This window comes from Chiloscyllium punctatum, chromosome 6 (assembly GCF_047496795.1).
Source record: "Chiloscyllium punctatum isolate Juve2018m chromosome 6, sChiPun1.3, whole genome shotgun sequence".
NCBI lineage: Eukaryota > Metazoa > Chordata > Chondrichthyes > Orectolobiformes > Hemiscylliidae > Chiloscyllium > Chiloscyllium punctatum.
This window is the reverse complement of record NC_092744.1, coordinates 30,849,968-30,856,907: the sequence shown is the minus strand read 5'-3', so window position 1 is coordinate 30,856,907 and position 6,940 is coordinate 30,849,968.

The window sequence follows — 6,940 nt, the reverse complement described above, 5'->3', positions numbered from 1 at the left end:
ATTGTTCATTTTACTCTTTCTTTCTTGAAGGTTATTTATTTGCTATCTGCTAGTTACTGGACTGGTGATACTTCACTGAGCATGTCTCACTTTTATGGTAATTGTTATGGCTGATCCATTCCATATGTTGGGAAATAGGGACCTTTGGGACTGATGGTCATTCTGCAGTTTGTGCTATGTCATCAGTAGTTGTATGATTGTCCATGAAAGATTCTTTGTGTTCTGTGGCCCACTCTTACTGTTGTAGGCTGGCATAGAGATTGCACTCCGGTGCCAAATTAGATAAGACATTTGCTGGATGGTTCACAAATCCAACAAATTATTGTGCTGCTGCTCACATCTGTTGGTCCCTGGTACAATTCTCATCCTGGATCTCAAGATCCAAACCAGGTTATTTCACTTTCAGTACATAGCCCATGTGCTTAACATCAGACATTTTCAATTATTCAATTTTTCTTATCCGGTTTCAGGATTATTTTATTAGCTGGGTCCTCTACTTTTTGTCATTAACGTAAATGATTTGGATGTGAGCATAAGAGGTACAGTTAGTAAATTTGCAGATGACACCAAAATTGGAGGTGTAGTGGACAGTGAAGAGGGTTACCTCAGATTACCTCAAGATCTTGTTCAGCTGGGCCAATGGGCTGAGAAATGGCAGATGGAGTTTAATTTAGGTAAATGCAAGGTGCTGCATTTTGGGAAAGCAAATCTTAGCAGGACTTAGACACTTAATGGTAAGGTCCTAGGGCGTGTTGCTGAACAAAGAGATCTTGGAGTACAGGTTCATAGCTCCTTGAAAGTGGAGTTGCAGGTAGATAGGATAGTGAAGAAGGCATTTGGTATGCTTTTCTTTATTGGTCAGAGTATTGAGTACAGGAGTTGGGAGGTCATGTTGCGGCTGTACAGGACATTGGTTAGGCCACTGGTGGAATATTGCTTGCAATTCTGGTCTCCTTCCTATCAGAAAGATGTTGTGAAACTTGATAGGGTTCAGAAAAGATTTACAAGGATGTTGCCAGGGTTGGAGGATTTGAGCTATAGGGAGAGGCTGAAGAGGATGGGATTGTTTTCCCTGGAGCGTCGGACACTGAGGTTATAGAGGTTCATACAAACCTTATAGAGGTTTACAAAATTATGAGGGGCATGGATTGGGTAAATAGGTAAAGTCTTTTCCCTGGGGAGTCCAGAACTAGAGGGCATAGGTTTAGGGTGAGAGGGGAAAGATATCAAAGAGACCTACGGGACAATTTTTTCACACGGAGGGTGGTACACGTAGAGAATGAGCTGCCAGAGGAAGTGGTGGAGGTTGGTACAATTGCAACATTTAAGAGGCATTTGGATGGGTACATGATTAGGAAGGGTTTGGAGAGATATGGGCTGGGTACTGGCAGGTGGGACCAGATTGGATTGGGATATCTGGTTGACATAGACGGGTTGGACCGAAGGGTCTGTTCCCATGCTGTACATCTCTAAGGCTCTAAGTTAACTCTAGCAGTTGCACCAGATTCCAATGGTGGGCTGCAAAACATTCACTTGTATTCTCCAGCACAAAAGGTGAATGGTAATCCACCAAACTGAATCTGCTTTTGCCTCTGACAGCAAAAACAAACTACTTGCATATTGAACACTAACAATTTTGCAAGCAATAATTGATCATTGCACCCAGCTCCAATTCAGTCCACAGGTTGAGTAGCAGTCAATAGTTATGTTTACAGCATATAACCCTTAACCCCAAAAACTCTCTTTGCAAAGCATTTGGATCTCAAGAGTAAGAGTTCTCAAGGCTATTGTCATCATAGCAGCCTCTGGGGCTGGGCACACTCTTCCAAGAAGCATTACCAATGTTCATAGATTACTTGTACACTGATGGAATGGTGTCTTGGAACCCTTTTCTATTATGAGCTCAGCATCATTGTGCAATGGCCCCCTCAACATGTCATGTGTACAGGGCAAAAGTGAGGCCTGCAGATGCTGGAAACCAGAGTTTAGATCAGAGTGGTGCTGGAAAAGCACAGCAGGTCAGGCAGCATCCAAGGAGCAGGAAAATTGACATTTTGGGCAAAACGTTTTGGAATACAGTCTATTGGGTACATAGTCATTGATCTTGTTAAGGGGGGATGAAATGAATTGTGACCTGGCACAAAGGGCATCAGTTGCAGCCTTGATGTATTTGTGGGTGATGGTTGAATGATCCTATACAGATCCCCAGTGGATCTTTGGAAAGATGCAGTTGCAATACAGTTCAGTGTAGCTGTCACATTGATAGCCACCAGGAAAATCAGCAGTTGCCATAGTTTAGTGGCAGTGCTCCAGGACGTCTGCAGTCTGCACCCACATGTTACATCAGTCATTTGGAGGAAATGGCATTGAGCTTGAAACATTCTGGTGTTTCTGTGTCTTCTGTACATCCTGAGAGGACCTTGAACTATGACTTCCTTGTGTAGAAGCTGTTTGACAACTGCTAAAGGTTTTTGCTGGTCCTGGGCTTGCTGGAGCATCTCTCCCTCTTCCACTTCTCTGCATTTATTTGTTGCATTGTAGCAACAATAACCCAAATGTGGCTGGATCTATCTGTCATTGCAATGAACATGTATGTGGAAAATAGGAATCTGGACAGGAATTAGTAATGTGAGCAATCAAAATTCACATCACTCTCACAAATGATGGTTAACATACTCCTACATACAATGGGACATGGAGCCCTCTGACTTCAGGGCCATGGACTTACTACTTCGAATTTTGTCATTGAACCTTATTTCAATGCATTCTACACCAGTCATAATACAAAGAGATAGTTAAAAATTGTAAGTGCTGATCAAGGACTGAAGCCTTTTCCTCCCAGCACAGCATCACCAATGAAAAACCTAATTGCATACAAGAAGATCTTGTATTTTTATTACTGCAGTGCACGTTGAGATGGAATCAGCTCTATGCCCCTGTGCACTCTTTGAGGTCTTGCATTAGCTTTATGTTTTCTCACCTTTAAGATTAAGATTATCTGTGATTACTGTAGCAACGCTGGCAGTATCAATGGCACCCACAAATTCTGGTGTTTCATGACATCTCGAAGAGCTGTTGTGAAATACTTGTAGCATTATTGCTTCAAATGTGGTGTCCCTTTAAGAAGCTCAACATGCAAATGAGTCAAATACCCAGATAATATCACATGACCAGAGGCCAGGACCACTCTGCATTGAAATACTGTAGGCAAAGGATGTGTATGGAGATTGCTCTGTCCTGTTTGTACTAATTTTAACTGTATATAAAACTACCAGAGATCTTCAAGTAGAATAAATCTATATTACTCATTTTTGTTATACATAAATGGCACAAGGGCCATACTATATTGTTCCCTGCTTCTATGTGAGGTTTACCCTGAACTCGCTAACATCAGAGATTGGCTGTTTATTAGGTTCCCATGTGTACTTCTCTGAAATCAATTAACCTTTGTCATTGGTGGTTGGTATCTATGCAAGTGTTGTCTATTAGTAGCCTATGTCTGAAAACTGAAAGGCAAGATAGAGCAATGTTTGTTCATAAAATCAGAGTAACCTTTGCAATTGATTAAAACCAATGCTTAAAACTATCTGGCACAGAATGTTCACGTGGAACATGATCACAAACAAACCAATGCAAAGCGATTCTCTATGTTGCAAGCCTTGTTGTTTGTGATATATATAAAATGACTTCAACCTGAATGCAGGAGGATTAATCTGTAAGTTCATGGCTGATACAAAAATTGGTGAGTTAATAAATAGTGAGATCACAGTGGGTCAGACAGCATCCATGAAGAGTCATCTAGACTCAAAACGTTAGCTTACTGTCTCTCCATGGATGCTGTCTGACCTGCTGTGATCTCTGGCATTTGTTGTTTTCAGCATCTCACCGAGACTCCTTCAACCACATCTTCTAAACCCATGATCTCTACCTCCTAGAAACACAAGGACAGCAGACTCAACCATGATAAATACAATTCCTGGCCAGAAGCGACTTGACCATGTCATTGGTCATTACAAAGTGACCACAGTGATGCAGAAATAATCACTGGCATTCTTTGAAATGTCACCTGTGAGCTATAACTCAAAAAGACCATCCAAGAACTCAAACTGTACAAAAGTCCAAATCTGATTTTCTCTCCCCTCAAACTGCACGTATGTGTCAATATGCTCTTAGATGCAATGCTGCCTTTCGAGGCTATTGAGATGAGGGACAAACTTTCAGTTATCCTGGTGTACTTAGTCTTCTACTGGATTGTGTTAAATATATCAGAATAAGGTCCACTATGTCAAAGGTCAATGTAGGGCCCTCAATGTCCTATTAAATCAAGGAGTATGCTAAACATTTTGAGAGTGATGTGAACACTGATTGCTCACCTTAGTAAAGACCTGTTTAATTTCTGATATTCTCCAGATCATTGACTGCACACATCAGCAGGACCACTTCCCGAATTGTATGTGCTTCTGGCAGACAGCTTGCTCCCCCTTGAGGAGCAGCTGCATTCTGAAATGAATCAGAAAGGTACACAACAGCTAGCTGGTAGAGAAGTGCCCAAACTATACATTGTGCAGAGAATTCAAGTTTGAAGTAGATAAGCAAGTATTTGGAGAAAGTGAGGACTGCAGATGCTGGAGATCAGAGCTGAAAAATGTGTTGCTGGAAAAGCGCAGCAGGTCAGGCAGCATCAAAGGAGCAGGAGAATCAACATTTTGGGCATAAAGCCCTTCTTCAGGAATGAGGATGGTGTGCCAAGCAGGCTAAAATAAAAGGTAGGGAGGAGGGACTTGGTGGATGAGCATTGGAAATGCGATAGGTGGAAGGAGGTTCAGGTGAGGGTGATAGGCCGGAGAGGGGGTGGGGGCGGAGAGGTTGGGAAGAAGATTGCAGGTGAAGAAGGCGGTGCTGAGTCCGAGGGTTGGGACTGAGAAAAGGTAGGGGGAGGGGAAATGAGGAAGGTGGAGAAATCTGCATTCATCCCTTGTGGTTGGAGGGTTCCTAAGCGGAAGATGAGGCGCTCTTCCTCCAGGAGTCATGTTGCCATGGTCTGGCGATGGAAGAGGCCAAGGACTTGCATGTCCTTGGTGGAGTGGGAGGGGGAGTTAAAGTGTTCAGCCATGGGGCGGTTGGGTTGGTTGGTGCGGGTGTCCCAGAGGTGTTCTCTGAAATGTTCCGCAAGTAGGCGGCCTGTCTCCCCAATGTAGAGGAGGCCACATCGGGTGCAGCGGATGAAGTAAATGATGTGTGTGGAGGTGCAGGTGAATTTGTGATGGATATGGAAGGATCCGTTGGGGCCTTGGAGGGAAGTAAGGGGGGAGGTGTGGGTGCAAGTTTTGCATTTCTTGCGGTTGCAGGGGAAGGTGCCAGGAGTGGAGGTTGGGTTGGTGGGGGGTGTGGACCTGACGAGGGAGTCGCAGAGGGAGTGGTCTTTCCAGAACGCTGATAGGGGAGGGGAGGGAAGTATAAAGTATTTGTCTACCAACAATTGGTTGTAAAATATGCAACCAGCCCAGATCAAATGAGGTAATGATTGGTCAAGGTGGTACATTGCAAAGGAACAGAAGCCAGCTCACATTAATGCGTGGTACATAAACCATGCATGAAGAGAGTGAACAAGAAAACTGTCTGATAATAATAATTGTGCAGGGTTGTTGAGTGACAGTGACCAGAAGCAAGAGAAGTGAGTTGTCAAAGTGCAATTGAGAACAACGTGTACCTCTTCAGATGATTACAAAATCACCAGATCCAGATCACATTTTCAAACTTCCAAAGTTCTACTGTAAAGTCCATTTTGTTTGGACCGTGGACAAAAAAATAGAAAAATAAATAGTGCTTTTGCCCAAGGAAAAGTGGAAGAAGATATTGCAGCTTTTAAAAGTAATTACTGAAACTCATTGTGAATTGTCTCCACAGTTGCCCTTCTGAAGCAGTGTGCGTGTGCGTGTGCATGAGTGAGAGAGGGAGACAGAGACATCAATGAAAAACATTGGATATACAAAGCAGAAAATGCCTGAAGGAGAAATGATTTAAAAAATCATCTTCAGTGACCTCAAACAATCTCAATGAATGTAAAGGAACAGACAGAAAACAACTCATAGATGCCCTTCATATGTACTGGTGCCACATGTATTGAATTGATCCTTATTTCTGTTTCCCCATCCATAATAATCATGTCCTGTCTCTTTATGTGTCTGTATATATTGTTGGATTTTTTTAAGAAGGAGTAGAGTTTAAGCAATATATAGCTTAAGTTATAAGTGAGCAATTCACCTTTCTTTCTTGCCATTGGTTAAAAACTGATGATAATAAATAGTGATTTCCTTGTTGATGATAAAACCTTGATGTGTTTATGCTTTTAATCTGAATTATACAGCAAGGTAAAATTGGGTAATTTGGTAGTTTATCAAATTTACGCATTTATGATGACTCCAGGAATAGTGAGGGTTGATTTCCAGTGAATCCAGTACTAAGCCAGTGAATCATGACAATTCCATTTGAAATGTTAGTCTTATAAAGTTGGTTCTACCTGTTTGTATAATTATTGAATTGACAACATATGCATATACACATCCATGTATATATTTTCAGAAATGTTTCAATCTTTGGAAAAAGTGGGACAATGTGTCATGTCCCATGGTCTGTATGTCAGTATAAGTTTAATGGTCATAACATTATCATTGTATCATACTATGTGGTTTATAGACTTCAGAATCCACCTTACTCAGAAGTCACTTGAAGCAGGACATGCTACTAGGAACTTGTTTCTCTGTTATAACCTATAAACAATATTGACCCATATACTAGGTGGCTGAGATATGTAATACTTCCACATAATTGCAGATGTAATGAATATTTGTTGAATTCTTCAATACCACAATATCCACTCCTGGTTCCTTATGTTACAAGGGATAATATAAGCATTGCCACGTCATTTAAAATATCCTAC